The sequence below is a fragment of the Vidua chalybeata genome, chromosome 15, assembly GCF_026979565.1.
Source record: "Vidua chalybeata isolate OUT-0048 chromosome 15, bVidCha1 merged haplotype, whole genome shotgun sequence".
Classification (NCBI taxonomy): domain Eukaryota; kingdom Metazoa; phylum Chordata; class Aves; order Passeriformes; family Viduidae; genus Vidua; species Vidua chalybeata.
Window position 1 is genome coordinate 3,357,333 of NC_071544.1, and position 16,845 is coordinate 3,374,177.

Consider the following 16,845-nt stretch of genomic DNA (forward strand, 5'->3'; position numbering starts at 1 on the left):
TGAGAGTGGGTGTGGGCTGTGACAGACAAGGGACAGTGTCCTGGCTCTGCTCTGCCACTCCTGCCTCTGGCGTGGCTGGCACAGCGGGACCTGCACCCAGCAGGAATGGGGTTGGGATGGAAGAGAAACAGGTGACTGAGGGGGACTGGTCAGGCACAGAGGATTGCACAAGATTGGTCACTGGGAGATGCAGACAGTGACAGAGCTGTTGCCAGAGGGAGGATAGGATTGGACAGATTATGGCCAGGAGATGATGGAATGTGGGACGGCATGGGAGAGGACCATTGGGACTGAACAAAGAGAATGGGGTTGGCTGGGATGGGATCAGGAGGGGTAAAACAGAGGGGGAAGGATGGGTCAGAATAAAACAGAAGGGATGGGATGGAATAGGATAAAACAGGGGATGGGATGGGATGGGATGGGATGGGATGGGATGGGATGGAATGGGATGGGATGGGATGGGATGGGATGGGATGGGATGGGATGGGATGGGATGGGGTGGGATGGGATGGACCACTGATAGTCTGGACAAGGTGAAGGAGACAAGAATCCTCCTGGGAGCCATCTCCCTGTGGCCACTGGGATGGCCCAGCGGTGCCTCCTGGCTTGGAGCAGAGTGCAGCCCAGCCTGTGCTGGCCCAGTGTCCCCGGCCATGCCCTCGGTGCCCCGCTGGGCGCGGCGCCGCGGGCGGGAGCCACGTGCGAGGCCCGGCACAGGCGTCTCCGCTTTCCTGTGGTGAAGCAAATTGCTCCCTGGAGCGTGAGATCTGATTAGATTCGTGACACACCGCAGCGTGGCAACAACACCACGGCCAGGACCACGGTGCGTGCCCCGCGCCCGACCCGGGCACAGCAGGAGGGGCAGGAACAGCTCGGGGAGGGGGCAGTCGGGCATGCTTCGGGATGTGTCCAGCCTGAGACACGGGACAGGGTCAGGGCTGGCTGCCAGTGAGCTTGGGTGATGAGCTGAGTTCTGCTGCACATCCCCCGGGGCAGCCACCAGCCCTGGGGACTGCGGGAGGGATGGAGGGAGGGTCCGAGGTTCCCTCACCCCGGTGGATGTTACCCCATCCCTACCTGAGGGCCGCAGGAGGGGTGAAGGGAGATTTGGAGGTTTCCTCACCCCAGTGGATGATTGCCCCTTTCCTAACTCCTGATGCTTGTGAAATGTTGCTCTCCCAGATCTAGCTGGCAAAGCAGCTGCAGCACCAACCCACCAGGGCAGCAGCTCACCGAGCCTTGGAGAGCCCCAGGCAGATGGGGGTCATGGGAGCTGCCCAGCCAGGAGAGGATGTATCTTCAAAGGCCTCTCAAGGCAACAAACAGTACCTGTTTTGCAGTTTACCCTTCACATTTCCTGCCTTGAATGGCTCCTGAGCGATGCCTGCCTCTTCATTTGAGATCTTTCAACAGCTGTCTGATAGAGAAGACCTTTATCTCGCCTCTCCCGGGCTCCCATCCAACACCAGTCTCTGGAGGTGAGGAAGAAGGGGAAAAAAAACCAGAATTCACTCCTGACCGAGAGTCTCACCTAATCCACCGCGTGTGGAAAATTACTGCCACCGCACGGTGCCCAGCCTGGCCCCCTTCCCACCCACGCCAGCCAGTGACTGCTCCCAAGGCTTTTGTGCCTGGGTTTTTTTCTCTCCTCTTCCTGCTGGGAGAATGGGAACTTCAGCGTTTGGACAAACCCTTGAGAAAACAACTTCACACGTGCTTGGGGCACTGAGTCGTTTTTTTATTTAATTTTGTCTCATCCTGAGATGGATTTGCCTGGAATCACTGTGCAGGCTGTGAAAGCCCCCCCAGCCCCCCAGCACACTGCCCAGACCAGGGGCCATTCGTGCCAGTAGCTTTGCTGGGAGCCTGTTAAGCTGTGCCAGCACTGCAGGCTGTGGCACCAAGCTTTGGCCCTCCCAGCATGAATCCAGCCTGGCAGTGCCACCAAGTCCCACTCAGCCCTGGTCACCTCACAGCCACACTTCCACCCCCGAGGAGATGATGTGACAAAGCTCTCCAGGATGGTGTTGAGCTTCAGGAGAGGTCACCTCACTCCTCTGCTCAATACAGGCACAATAAGATGAGGAGTCACCTCTGCCACCCCAAGATATCTGCACGGGGACCTCTAGAAATGAAGGTTGCCCACCCTGGGTTGCTCCTGCACAGCCAGAGAGACAAAGACACTGCCAAGTTTCCCCTGAGATCTGCAACGTGTCCTTCAGCATCCCATTGTACCCTGGGATCCACTGAAAGGGTTTTCAGGCACTAGAACAGGAAATGGTGGAGTCACCATGCCTGAAAGTGTGCAAAAAACGCATAGATGCAGCACCTGGGGACACGGTTTGGTGGTGGCCTTGACACTGCTGGGTGAATGGCTGGATTTGATGATCCCAGAGGGCTTTTCCAACCTTCATGAATCCATGATTCAATTCACTGCTTGGGCCTTTGCTGGCCCCAAGGAATGAAGGCACCAGGCTGTGTTTGTGCTCTCCAGAGGGGCTGTGCCATCAGCATCTTCTCCTGTCCCCAGCACGTGCAACTGCATGACATACTCACCAGTCCTGGGGCTGGGATTAAAGACACACAGGTGCAGAGTTTCTTCCCATCTGGGTGCTCTGGACAGAGCTTTGCCTGAAGGAGGAGGTGCACAAAGCTTCACACCCTGCTGACTGGAAAGAAAGGATTGTTCTCCCTAGATCACAGCTGGGGAAGTTGAGTCACGGGGCAGTAAATCTCAGAGCTCAGAGAAAAGTGGTTTGGCTAAATTTGTCTTGCTTGTGAATAGCAGGCAGAAGGAAACAGAAATACAAATTGTTTCCTATGGCAAATAAACCCCCAAGAGCCACACATTTTACCTCCTGTATTCTCTTTTCACACCATCCAATGGCCAGTTCAGACCGAGGCATTGCAACCCCTGTGCCATGTGCGACCCCAAACTCCTCCTCATCACTCTGGGATTGGTTGGATAAATCACAGGGAATTTGCTTTCTTCTCCAAATTATTTTGGAGCTATAAAGCACTTCCAGCACAGCTGCCGAGCTCAACCTGTGTGATCTTGCCCAGGGCCACTGAGATCTGAGCCCTGGGGACACTGGGTGATCGATCGGAGGCCTGGACACACTCCGTGGTCACACCCCTCAGGCAGAGCTGATGGCACTCACCTCACCTGGGAGCTGGGGGAGGGAAATCGAGAGACAAGGGTGCAAACCATTCCCCAGTCAGCAAAGGCCATACCTGCCCGTGCACATGCTGACTGTACAAATAAAGCTGCAGCACCACCGCAGTGCTCCTCCTGCCAGGAATTTATGGTCCAACTGCACCTGAAGTCCCTGCCCAGGCCCAGGAGAGGGGAGGCAGCTGCAGCCTGGCTGCCTGGGTGGAGAAGAGGGGGAAAAACCCTGCTGCTTTGGGCAAATAAAGCAGCGGGAGGCCGGGTTCATGCTCGGGTTCATGCGTGGTGCTCCCCAGCAGCGTGCTTTGGGAAAACCAAGCCCTTCCACAGCGTCCTGCCACCAGCACTGGCAGCCCCGGGGGGGACATGGCACAGGACCAGCCCACACATCACCAGGAGCCAGCTGCCATCACTGGCAGGATGCTCAGAGGTCCGTGGACTAGCTGGGATAATCTTTTGCTGAGATGGGATGCTGGATAGCGTTTTTTGAAGTGTCTTCAGGATTTAAGGGCCCGGTTCTGCGAAGGAATGGAAATTGCAGGAATGAGGTACCTAAATAAGAGCAAGGCACTTGAAAGCCACTCTGGATCAGGCTTTTAATTTATCATTTAACCATACAGTAAGAAAACCTCTCGAAAGATAAGGGCTGCGTTGTAGAGATGCACAAGGCATCCATCTAACCTGCTCCCCCTTTTCCATCGGTGCCAGGTGCCTGGGGAAGCGATTACAAATGTGGTTGGCATGTGTAACATTTGCTTGCTCCCCTGATCTCCAGACATTCATGGAGCAGAGTTTTCTGAGCTGGAGAGGTGCTGCCTTTCTCCTTAAGAGCTCTCCATGGGCTTTTTCCTTGTGTCTTTGAACTCTCACACCTCCTGTAGGAAGTGGGAGCACCCACTCCCCCTGCAGCGTGGAGCTCTCCTTAAGGATGCTGCATGGAACAGGCATCTCCTCGGCTTTCCTTTGAACCTGGCCCCTACTAATGGTGTTTCACCCAGATCCCAGTTGATATATGAGAAAAGGAGTGAACAACCACCCGTTTTCTCCCTGCTGCTCAGAAGTCTCTGCTTCCAGGAGTCAGATCTTCCACCACCAGCAAGGATGGTCCCGATGACATGGAAGAAAATGACTTTATGCCCCTTGTTGTGGATGGCTTTGGACATTGTTTTCTTTTCCATCCCTGACCAAAACAAAGAAATGCAGGAAGAAAATTCTGTTCTGCCCCATTTGCTGGCTCATGGCAGTTCACAAGTGACCTTGGAGCTCCCCACTGTGCTGAGAGCGTCTCTGAACCTCAGCACTGCTTCCAGAGGTGGGGAAACTGAGCCACAGGGCAATTGCTTAGACTTCTTCTGGTCACCTGGTAGCAAGACAGTTTAAAAAGGCTCCCAAAAACCAGTCTGGCCGGCACCACTGGAGCATTTAAATTCTGCTTTTCCTCGGGTGGATTTATCCTCACCAGCACTGCTTATTTTACAAGCTTTTAATACCCAAAAGAGTGAGAGCAGGTAAACCGAGGCACCGGAAGGGCTCCTGCAGCCTAAACAAAACCCCACAGAAAGGTGGTAACACAGGTGTAGATACCCCCACACTTGAACCCCTTATCCCCTGACCTGGCAGGACACCTGGGGACACGGGATGGCAGTGGCTGGGCAGTGGGGGCAGGGGTTGAGGGTGGCTCACAGAGGGGCTGTTCCATACCCAGAAGCCCGGCAGCCAAGGCAGGGATGCAGAAGCAGGGAATCAGAGGCAGGGATGCAGAGGCAGGGGCATCACCAGCACGGGCTCCCCAGCCCCAGCCAGGCAGCTGATTAAAATGCAGTCCGGCCACCCCGGGCCTGTCCCCACCGTCTCCCGGCTTTAAATAATAGCTTAATTATCTCATTTACATTTGGCTCCTTTCAGGGAGGCACTGCAGTTGATTAACATTTTCCCTCCCGGTGTCTTGCTCTGCGTCCCTGCTTCATCCCACCCTTCCCACGCTGCTGGTCCCACTGCCCCAGGCCCGGCTCCCTGCTCCCCCACGGTCACCCAGCACCGCTGCCTCCAGCCCCGCTCCTCCCGCAGAGCCAGGCCTCTCCAGGGCTCGGGAAGCGCCAAGCCCAGCTTGCAGATGGCCACAATAGATGCAGATGCTGGAGGAGGATGGGAATCAGTGCCCTGGCTGGGCAGCTGTGGGATGAAGGCTCTCCTCATCTTCTCTCGGTGTCCTGCCATTGCTTTGCTGCCGGCGCTGCCCCTGATCTCTCCCCACGTTCCCGCTTCCACCCCTCACTGGGTAGCTTTTAACTTTCTTTTTTATCTTCTCTTTTTAAATCTCCTTTGAACGCTCCAGCCAAACACTGAATTCCTTTGAAGAAGAAGAAAATGTCTCTGTGGGTTGCCCTTTCTCACCGGCTGGAGCTGTGAGAGATCCCAGCGCCCAGCCTGAGAGTCCTGTGGCTCCCCCAGCCCCAGGCACATGCCCAAGGGTGTTCCTGGAGGAGACCAGGACTAGAGGCATCACCAGCCCTCACCTCCCAGACCCTCCAAGCCCTGTCAGGTTGCCCAGAAAAGCTCCTTCATCATGTGGGGTCTCTGGGACAAATTATTGTCCCCTGCCTCATTGAAGGGGAGATTTTGCAACAAAATTTATGTGTAATTATCTTCCCAGGCCCCAAGGCCATGAGGCAGAGGATGTGTGTGGACTCCCTGCTCTCCCCACTGGTCACACCATACCCCGAACTGGGACAGGACCTCACAGACAGGGGCAGGGAGGTGACGCCACCAGAGCCCCATCCCGCTGCTGCCAGGGGAGATGGATGTCCTCAAGGCTCTTCATTAAACCTGCTTATTGCTGCATGAGCCCGTGGCCCGGCAGCCCCTTTCCCCCTCCTCTCATCCCCCTTCCTTGGCTCCCTGCATCCCTCCCCAGGCTTGGCACAGCCAGCCGAGCCGCAGCACGGCACTGCAGACCCCGCTGCTGAATCCCAACCTCCTGCGTGACTGCCAGGCATTTCCAGATAGTCCTATTGATCCTGCGGAGCCTCCAAAGCCCCAGCCCTGCTGCTAATTTAGCTGGGACAGCCGCGCCGTCCCTCCTCCCTTTGATCCGCTCCCTCCCGCTCCCTTCAAACAGCCCCCCACTGCCAGGAGAGTTTGTGCTCGGTGCAGAGGTGCTCTTTTTGGAACATATATTTTTAATGGGTATTTCAGACGTGACGCAGGCACGAGGGAGCAATTCTCCCGTGCCCTGGTATTTACATATTTTCCAGCACAGGCAGGGGAAGGTTTCGCGGAGGGAGCCCGGCAAACAGGAAGGAAAGGAGCTTTGTGCTTTGTATCGCCAGGGCCCAATTACAGCCTGAAAGGCGAGGAGCCCATCCGGGTATTGCCCTCTCCAGCCAGTCCAGGCTGCAATTACGCTCCTCGCCAGGCTCAGCAGGGTCTGGGAAAAAAATAGATCTCAAGAGCTTCACAAATGATCACTAGCTCGCTCTTCGGGGCGCGGGGATTTTAGGGCACCATCTGCTCGCTGCGTTCTGCCAACACAGATCCTAAAATCTCCTGGGTTTCACCTGGAAGAGAAGGAGAGCAGGGGAGAGCCCCAAGGCTCCCCGCTGTGCTGGGAGTGAGGGATGGGAGGCTGGCACTGGGGAGGTGATGCTGCAGGGATGTGGCTGGTGGTACTGCCAGGAGGGCTTAGGGTGGGATGTCAGAGGAGATCCCACAGAGAAAATGGGGTGGGAGGTGCGGAGGGAAGCTGGGATGAGGTTTCCCACTCCCACTGGGACTGACCTTCCCACAGAGGGACGTGACTCCCAGCCTGGGGCATGCCCGGGCATCGCTCTGCTGCTGGTGCAAGCCCGGAGCTGGCAGGAGCCCTGTGAGGGTGCCTGTGTTACCAGAGGGACAGCACCCGGCCTGGCACCCCCGGGGCAGCTCACACCACAATTCAGGTCACTTCTGAAGCCCACACAAGCCATTCAGGCCACCAAATGCCACCCCCAATCTGCTGGCAGGCTTGGCTGCCCTCAAGGTGGTGCCCACCACGGGGACAAGAGTGTGTGACAGCAGAGGGTGGTGGCATTGCTGCCTGAGGACCTGTGCTGGGAACCAGGGAGGGTTCTCCAGGGAATCTGTCACTGTGACTGGGGGGACTCTCTTTGAGCTCCAGGCCACGTGCCATTGACCACAGTAAAATCTGATGGCAACAGCATTTTCCACTGTTCCAGGGCAGTTTCTGGGCAATGATTGGGAAAACTAAGCTGCAGAGAGAGTAAGAAAAGGCAAAAAGAACTATATGGAAAAATAGATGGAAATATAGGAGAATCATGGTGTGACTCATGGGCTGTCCTGTGCAGGGCCAGGAGATGGACCCAATAGTCCTTATGGGCCCCTCCCAGCTCAGGATATTCCATGTTTCTCTGATCCTGTGCATTGTGCTAAGACCAGCAAGCTCTGGTTTTGAGCCAAACCAGCAAACACTGTAAGTGGTGCAAGTGAGCGAGCCAGGTTTGACCTTCAGGCTGTGCAGGACTAAAGTTACGTGCAAGGGGAGGGTCTGTCCCACTAAACTGAACTCCCAGAGAACCACCACGCTGCTCTCAGCACACAGGAATTGTGTTTTCTTTGAAGCTCTTTCAATCTCAAAGTCCTGCCTGGCAATTATACACATTTTCAGGTCTGAATTTGCTGGCCTGTCTCTAGACATATGCTGTATGATATGATATGGAGCAGTTGGGCATAGATTTCCACGCAGCAGCGCCGTCTGCTTCCGAGCGCTCCCGCTGGGCTCTCTCTGCTCCTTCAGCTCTCTGAAACCTCAAGATTAATATTTGGATGTACAGGAGGCTGGTTCTGCATCTCAGCACAGGCAGAGAAGGGGTAAACCCGAATCCAGCATGGCAGGGAGGGCACCTGGGACAGGGTTTGGGACAGGGTGAGCAGTTCTGTCACCACAGCCATGTGCAGGGCACCCAGCTCTCCCGTGCTTTTTCCCAGAATGTTGACCATAAACATCCCACATCAGTGAGGAGGACCATGATTGTTCCTGCAGTCAGGGAATGGGATGTGGCAAGCTCTGTGGGGTGCATTAAACCCAGCCTCATGCCTTGCTTTCCAGGGCTGTCCACACAATGAACCACCCAGGACACCAGCACATGTTTCCTGCTGTCCTGCCCAGCCTTGCCTAGGATTTCTGGGCATGAGAATCATTCACAGAAATAGTGGGGCAGACCAGAAGTTGATTCTGGTTCCCATCAGTAGGTTCCAGAGTTAAAATCAAGCTGTTATCACGGCAAAGATTGTCCAAGGAAAGTAACTGCAGACAAGGCTGCACCCCCAGACGCGGTGGGGTGATGTCTGCAGCTCCCAGCACACTCTGGATGTGAGTGCTGGCTCTGCCAGTCTCCTGCCTTTCCCTTGGCTCAGGACCTGGCTCTCTGCAGGATCCCCTCCATCAGGACACGTTGCAGCAAGGCTCAAGGGCAGATTTGCCTCTTTGGAGTGCACACTGAGGGTCTGACCAGGGTGAGCACCTTCGGGCACACCCAAAGGCTGGGTGGGCAGAATCCTGCCAGTTTGACCTACAATTCATCCTGGAAGTGGCTCCTGAGGTTCCCACTCAGCAGCCAGGCACTGAGTGTGGCTCTGGGTCATAAGCAGGGCCACAGCATGTCCTGGCTAGAGCCCTGCAGTTCCCGCTGGCCAGCAGATCACCCTGTCCCATGCCATGACCAGCCCCGGGAGCTTCCTGGGCTCAGGGGGCAGTGACACCTGGCTGAGCGAGGAGGAAGAGCCATTCCAGAGCTACAGGCACAGAGATCCCATCCCACTGGGGCCCAGTCACTGCAGCAGGGAGGTTTAGAGGACCAGTTTGGAGGCCAGGTTGGAGATGTCCCTTCCTGCACCTTGTTTCCTCTTTGGAGAGCTCTGATTGCCACAGGAATAAGAGGAAGGACACACAGTGCCATGGTCTGGCCTGGGGATGCTCCCAGCAGCTGCCAGCGAGGCAGAGGTGGCCAAGCCTGACCCCCACCATGTTTCAGCAAGTTTGGCACCCAGTGAGGTGTCAGTCCCCACTGACTCCATCCCAGCTCCCAGCCAGAGCCAGCTTTACCTCCCTGTGCAGGAGGGAGACCCTGGCTGAGTGAGGTCTCCTGCACTTTGCCAGCTGCCTTCCCTGCAATGTGGAGGCTGAGGTTACCCGGCTCCTTGATGTGTTCTGCTCCTCTGGTTTGGCCCTGATGGAGCCACAAGGGTTGGTGATGGTTTGTGCATCCCTTCTGATGAGGGCTTGCAGCCCAGGAGACCCTGCAGTGCTCAGGCTGGAGGAAACCAGGGGGTGAGACCACAGCCTTGCCTGTGACCCTCACAGGACTGCCAGCACTGTTGTTTAAGGGCTGAAGGAGATCCCAAATCTCAGTGGGAAATGTCACAAGTCTCCACATCAGGACTTCTCCAAGTCCCATCGTGCAGGGAGTTCCAGCTGAATGAATTCTGGACCAGGTCCCTGTACCACTGAAACTCCTTCCCAGCCCCAAACACCATGAGTGGCACCATTTCTGCTGCCTCACCCCACCAGCCTGTGCTCGAGGCCACAGGAGGATGGAGTCCCCCCTGGAGCCCACCGTGCTGCCATGCCCTGGCCCCCACCTCCCCTGCACACCACTGCCCCTAAAAAGCCAAAGCCACATGCCTTGCTCCCAGCTGCTGGAGAACAGCCAGGAACCACTTCCAGACTGCGTCACCATATTCATGGCCTCTCTTGGGCTATATTTAGTTCTGTGACTGCAGGTTTTTCTGGACGTCGAGTTGCTAAAAACTGGCACTCCCCACTCAAAGCAGAGCGCATCCCCAAGGGGAGCTGAGCTGGGAGGGGGGAGCTGCCCGAGCTGAAGGATTGGAGCATCCCCCAGGTGAGGTTTGCCCTGCTGACAGGAACAACCAGCACACCACAATTTCAGCCCTCCCTGTCTCCTCTGCAGGGAAGTGTTGTGGAGCTGGGGAGCTTGTGCAGAGCCAATTTCATTTTGCCATAGCCAGCAGATCTGGAGAGGATGTGAACCTCAGCGCCAAACGCCGCCTTGCAAAGAGGTCACAGAAAACACGGAGGGAGGAACTGTGGCTGTGCTGCTCATCAGCCACTGTGGTCCGCAGGTTTTTTATGAGTCTGAGCTCAGGGGCACTGACTCAACCAGCACAGCTTCCCTCTGGTCCCCGAGCGCTCCAGACCAGCCTGCAGCACAGCAGGGGATGGCAGGAGTGCATCTCTGGGCATCCTGCTGGCTCCCTTTGGCTCAGGTACAGCTGGGCAGCTGCCAGACCTTGTGATTCTCCTCCTGCTTCACTCTGATACCTGGGATGATCCTGGGATGGGACCCGTGCCCAGGAGATGCCATGGATGGGGGGTGGGCTCTGTCAAACCCCATGTCCTAGTGCAGAACAGGGGGAGCTCTGAGCAACCTGGTCTAGTGGAAGGTGTCCCTGCCCCACCCACGGTAGAGGGTGGAATGAGAAGAGCTTTAAGGTCCCTTCCAACCCCAACCATTCCAGGATTTTATTTTATGATTCTGTGAAGTCAGTGCACGGTGATCCACAGCCTTAGACATGGTTCAGCCACCTTCCTCCAGCCTTCAGGAACCCAAGAACTGCTTTGGAGTTCATTGTGTGAGCAGGTGGAGCAGTCCTGGAATGTTGACCTCAACATAAAGTGGCAGAATTTCCCAGGTCAGAGGGGACCTCAGGAGGTCTCTAGCTCAACTTTTTGCTCCAAGCAAAGTCAGCTGCAAGACCTCATTGTCCAGTAGGGCTTGAAAACCTCAGAGGATGGAGACAGTACAGCTTTCCTGGGCGAGCTGCTGATGACTGGCTGCCTTCATGGTAAAAGTGTGTCTTTATCACCAGTCTGAGCTTCTCTTAACTTACCTCATACCTGTTGTCTCTCTTCCTCTCACCACAGACTGCTCTGAAGAGTCTGGCTGTCTTCTTGAACACCTCCTCACAGGTACTGCATGGCTGCTAAACCCTTCCCTTCTCAAGGATAAATCTCCCACTGCTGTTCTCATCATCCTGGAACGGGGGAAGAACTACCTTCAGAAAGAAAATGGAAAAAAAAAAAAACAACAAAGAAAGAAAATAAAAATAAAAAATAAGATTACAAAAAAGAATTACCTCAAACTCTTGTGACCCTCTTCACTCCAATCCCACTAAAAGTGACAGCAAATGAGGAGATCCCATCCCATCATACTCTGGGCTGCTCTAAGAATCAGGAACAATAAATCAACTGACTTCAGTCCAAGATGTTCCCATTTTTTGCTGACACCAGATAACACAGGGCTGTGAATATTCCCAGCCTGGAACATCTCTGAAGGAAAAGAAGCTGCTGCCTGCAAGGCAGGGAAGCAGAGATACTTAATAGGTAAAACAAGGGAAAAGGAGGCTCCAGAGGTCTCAGGTAAATCTGTTAATCCCACGGTGCCTTCATTTTCCATGCTGCTCCTGAGGAACCAGTGCCTGAATGCACAAAGTATCCGCACAGAGAAGCAATTGCTGCCTGATCAGCCTCTTCCCCTGGCCGAAACTTCTGCCCTGTGCTGATTTCACAGACCCTCAGCATGAGCCAAACCCAAAAATCAGTGCTCCCACGGTCAAGGTGAGCTCTCCAGGAGGTGAGCTATCTCTTTTCCCAGGTTGACGGCAAGATGAAGAGGTCTGGAGGCACAGGAGGTGGCTCCATCCATCAGGAGCACATCAACCATCATCAACCACCTTCCCTCTGCCTCCAACAGTGTCCCTGCAATGTCTCCTCAAGCAGCAGTGACCAAGGCCAGCCCTGGTCGCAGAGACAGCAGTTCCAGCAGTGGCAGCTGTGGACAGGTAGGCTGGAGGCTGGAAGTGAGCAGGGACAGAGAAGGTGTGATGGAAACAGGTGGTTAAGAGCAGTGTGGAGGGCAGGTGGAGTGGGGAGGAACATAGCCAGAGGTGACCAGGCAAGAGTGACCACGAGCTTTGGGTCTGCTGGAGAGGACCAGCTCCCGTGACAGAAGGCCACTGGGAGCTGGCATAAAGGTGAGAGCAATCCAGGAAGCCTTTGGAAGCCACCAGGAGACTCAAGGAGGGTCAGGAGATTGTGGGTTTCATCTCGAGCTACTCATTAGCCACAAGGACTCTGGCCTTTCAACCAGGCTAATTACTGATTGCTCAAAGGATAACACTTCCCACAGCTGCTAAACTTGCTGACACTGGGCCCTGGATGTCTTCTATTCTGGGAAGGGGGAGTGGAGTCTCCTAGTGTGAACTTGTGGAGCTGGGCAAAGCCACACTGGAGCAGAGATAAAGTCAAGGACAGCTGCAGCTGCTTGGCAATCGTTCAAAATGAGCCACGAGTCACTGACTTGGCTATTCTGGGATGAGTTGAAGAGCCAGAGCTGGGGAGAATGAATTCATGGCCTGCTCACACAGAAATGGACTGCAGCAAGCCTGGGCCTGACCAGTGCCCAGGCACATTTGTCAGGGTCCTGATGGGAGGCTGCAAAGCTCTGTCCCTGTTCACCAGCGAGGAGCTGTGGCTGCAGATCTGCCTTGGGACTGATCTACCAGAGCTCACAGGTCTCCAGCAGGGGAGGACCACACAGCTCCCTGAAAGTCACAGAGAGAAATCGCTGCTTTGAGGACTTTTCAACCCTTCAGGTTGCCTGAAATTGGGTCAAAGCCTTTGCCCAGGGCTGCCATGCCTGAGTACAGCTGCTGCTGAATCTTCTAGAGAACCTAGCAGAGGTTTCCCAAGTCAGAATTTACTGGGGAATGGGCTGGATGAAGACTGTGATATTCCCTGAATCTGCAACCAGTGACCAGAGTAATCCTCTCAAATCTTTGCCTAAGGCAAAGAACCTGAATTGGAACCTGAATTGTTTATGTGCTGTATTTCCCAGCTTTTGGGTGGGAGCACTGGGTGGGAGGCTCTGACGTGGCCCAGCAAGGTCTGTTCCCTGCCTCCAGTACTCCCAGCATTGCTGGGACTGACCTGACCCCTCCACACAGCCCGGTGCAGGTCACCTCCAGAGCTGCAAGACTCAGATAGACAATTAAGCTCGTTGGGAGCTCACCCAAAGGACACCAGGCCTTTTGAGGTCACTCACTGCATATGCTGGAAAGCAGATATGATCTCATTAGGCAAATATTTATGATCAATATTGTCCACATTCTGGCAATGAACAGCTTCACTTGGAGCTAGAAGCTCTCCAGGGATGGATGTGGGTCAACAGAAGAGCCTGGGCTGAGCGTGAACCTCTGCTCACCTGGCTTGAAAACACCTACATTTCCCCTAAACATTTTTTTCATGATTCACCAGGAGATTAATTAGCTGCTTGGAAACCCCAGACATTAATTATTGATTATGCAAAAGATTTTGTTCATCACAGTTGCTGAGCTTGTCAGTGCTGCGGGACAGGATGGCTGAGGACATCAGGACGGAGGGGAAGTCTGGACGGGCCCTGGAGAGGGAGTGGATTTGCCACCAGTTTCGCATGGTGGGGCCTCTCCGCAAGGCAGAACGGCTCTGAAACAGGAGCCAAGCGTGGCAGCGAGAGCCCAGCTCAAACACAGCTGCCCTGAGGGGCAGGCAACTGAGGCACGGGCCGGCGTGACTCGTTCAGGAAACGGACGCGGCACCCCCTGCACCCTGGGGAGCCTGAGCTGAGCCTGGGGCTGCTCCCGGGGCAGAGGGGAGATATCCAGCATCGCCTCCCCCTCGCAGGGACACGGCGGCTCCAGCCCGGTGCCAGCAGCCCCTCCTCGCCCCGGTTCCCCGGGCAGAAGGAGCCGCAGCCGCGGCGCGACGCGGCGAGCGCGGGTGGCAGTGATAAACCTCCTGCAACGCCCGGCAATTAATCTTGCGGAGCGGTGAGTCACAGTCACCCGGAGCTTCCTCCCCTCACCCAGAACCAGCCACCGCCGTCTCCAGAAGCTCTCGGCTCCAGGGACCTGCGGATGCCACCTGGCTGGGGAGAGGGATTTTTTTTTTTTTTTTTTTTTTTTTTTTTTTTTTTGTGCTGTGCCATCACTGAGAGGTGCTGGATTCCCGTCCGGACCTCTCCGCTGCACTCAAGGGAAACAGACCCACCGACACCCGCGTGTGCCCGCCCATCTCTGCAGAGGAGTGGGGTGCTTTACTCCCAGCTTCTCTGGCCATCAGGAAGGCGAGAGGGAGATGCCATCCTCATGATAAAGCCCATATAAAAAAGGTGTCAAAAGCCAGAGGGGAGGAGGAGGCAGGAAGGACTTAAATAAAGCCCCCGGGAAGGAACGGGTATATTTAACTCCCACCAAGAAAATGCCCCTGCACATTTTTCCCCTGTCCCCACCCCCCAAAATCTGCGGTGCTCCCCAAACTTTCCCAAGCTTTCTCGGGGAAAAGCCTCTTCCCGCCTTGCCCTAGGCATGAATGCAGTTTGCAGTTTTAACAGCAGATGTCTCTCCTATTATGATTTATAAAAATGCTTAAAATAAATAATGCAAACATATTTACAGGAATGAATTCCTGCTCCTGAGCGCGTTTGTCACTCGGAGGCTCCCGAGCAGGAGCGCCTCGCCGCCTGAGTGCCTCCCGCACAGGCTCCCCGCTGCCCCCCCGCCGCCCCCTCCCGCCGGCGCTGCGGCGGCTGCCAGGAGCCCAGGGCAGGGTGGCCAAATCCCAATCCCCCCCCCCAGCCCCTCCCCAAACGCCGGGTCTGGGCCCACACCAGCGTTTCAATACAAATGTTGTATAATCAACGTGTTAAATATTTAAAATGGTCGTGCAGGAGAGCTGCCCGGCGGTGCCTGATTTCACACATCCTGACAATTTCACGGACCTCTGGGCTTACGTTTCTTGGCAAATAATGAAAGGCGGTGGGAGCCCCCTTCCTCGAAGGGCACGTTGGGGAGGTTTGCCCTGGCCGCAACTCCTTCAAACGCGATGCGACTTGTGCAGCGCCTCTCCCACCTCCGCGCCCAGCCATGTCCAATGCTTTTAAGCGTGACCTTCGCGCGGGGCGGATGCAGCCGTCACGCCGCCGAGGTGACTCAAAGGCAGAGCGGGGGGCCGGGGAGGGGGGGAAGGCCGGGGGCAGCTGCCGGCAGAGCCGGCGCTTCCAATGGAGCAACTTTTTTCCATGGCCGTTCCCGCAGCCGCGCTCTTTCCGGCGCGGTGCACACAAAGAGCCGCCGTACCTGCGGTGATGCGAGTGGCCCAATTACCGCTCCGCACCCAGCCTGGCCGTTTCCATAGCTTCACAGCACAGCGCTTCCCTCTCCCGAGGCCATCGGAGCAGGACCCGGCATCTTATCAGCGATCATCCTGCCACGCAGCGCTCCTCCGGGCCCTACCTGCCGGCGGCCAGTCTCGCTGGCAACGCAGGATAATATCTTTTCCCACCAGAGCCGTGCGATGATTTCTTGCCGCTGTAATTTTGTCTTGCTTCCAAAGCCTCTTGCATAACCGGTGCTGAGGAAGCAGAGCACAAAGCAGGGCAGCTACAGAGCTCCCCCGAGCAGGGGATGGGGTGAGAGGCTGTCCCAACCTGGAGGACACCCCGACAGGCTCTGGTGCTTCAGTCCTGCCGAAGGAAAGGTGAGAAGAGGCATCGAAAAGGACTAATGTGTCTCCCTGGCCAAACCCCACTGGCAAGCTGTGAGGCTGAGCCAGGAGGACAAGGAGGTGGAGGGCAGAATTTTCTCCCCAGTGAGCCAGATTCTGCCTGGGTGAGAGCTCTGTGGAAGCCCAGAACCACAGCCTCTCAAAACAGGCGCAGAATTTGGGCTGGAAAGGCTGCTCCAGGAGGAGTAGGGGTGTTTGTGGCCTCCTGAAAGGGTGACTTGCTCCAGTTCCTTGCCTTCTTGCAGGTTGCCTCGGCAAGGAGCAGAAGCACAGGGCATGTTGAGGCATGAGGTGTCTCTGCTGCAGCCTTTGTCATGGAGGAGAGACACATTCCAGGTAGCACAAGCAGGAAAATCATGAACTAAACACCCTGATATCCTCCAAGTGAGGGTCTTGCATCCTTCCCCATCTCAGCCAGAGCCATAGCCAGTGCTGCACATCCCATCCATCCCATCCTCCACTTCCCAGCTCCAGAGCTGGATCTGTGGGCAAAGCCAGGAGAGAGAACTACCAGCCCCCGTCCTGGTCAGAGGACTGTGGCCCCCTGCACAGCCCAGCAGGACGGCAGCAGCACACACAATAAAAGCTGCTCAGCACTCTGCATCCTCTGGCTGTTGATGTAGGAAGGGCAGATCCCCACATGGATCCATGCACAACTTCCCAAGCTGGAATTGTTAACACTGATAGCTCATCACCAAAATCTCTGATTTCAGAGGGGCTCTAATTATTTCTCTCTGGTGAGCAGCAGCAGGGCCTGGGGGAATGGCTGGAGCTGTGTCAGGGGAGACTTAGGTTGGATATTTGGAAAAGGTTCTTGTCCCAAAGGGTGGTCAGGCACTGAGCAGGTTTCTCAAGGAAGTGGTCACGGCCACAAGGCTGACAGAGCTGAAGATGAGCTTGGTCAATGCTCTCAGATGAACAATGGGATTGTTGGGGTATCCCGTGCAGGGGATACAGTGACTCTTATGGATTCCTTCCAGGTCAGGGTATTCCATGATTCTATGATTCCATGATTTGGGAATTTGGGCTCCATGTGAAAGGACAAGGAGCATCT

General features: G+C 55.6%; 2 long non-coding RNA genes across 2 annotated transcripts; one reads left to right on the forward strand and one right to left on the reverse strand.

Annotated features, from left to right (window-relative positions):
- Nucleotides 1–549: 549 nt before the first annotated feature.
- LOC128795745 (uncharacterized) lies at nt 550–2,774 on the forward strand. Its single transcript, XR_008433623.1, has 3 exons — nt 550–823; nt 1,183–1,478; nt 2,071–2,774. It is a non-coding gene; the product is annotated as an uncharacterized LOC128795745 (long non-coding RNA).
- A 3,586-nt stretch (nt 2,775–6,360) lies between these two features.
- LOC128795693 (uncharacterized) lies at nt 6,361–15,650 on the reverse strand. Its single transcript, XR_008433608.1, has 3 exons — nt 15,365–15,650; nt 11,081–11,245; nt 6,361–6,729 (listed from the first exon to the last, which is right to left on the reverse strand). It is a non-coding gene; the product is annotated as an uncharacterized LOC128795693 (long non-coding RNA).
- Nucleotides 15,651–16,845: the final 1,195 nt, after the last annotated feature.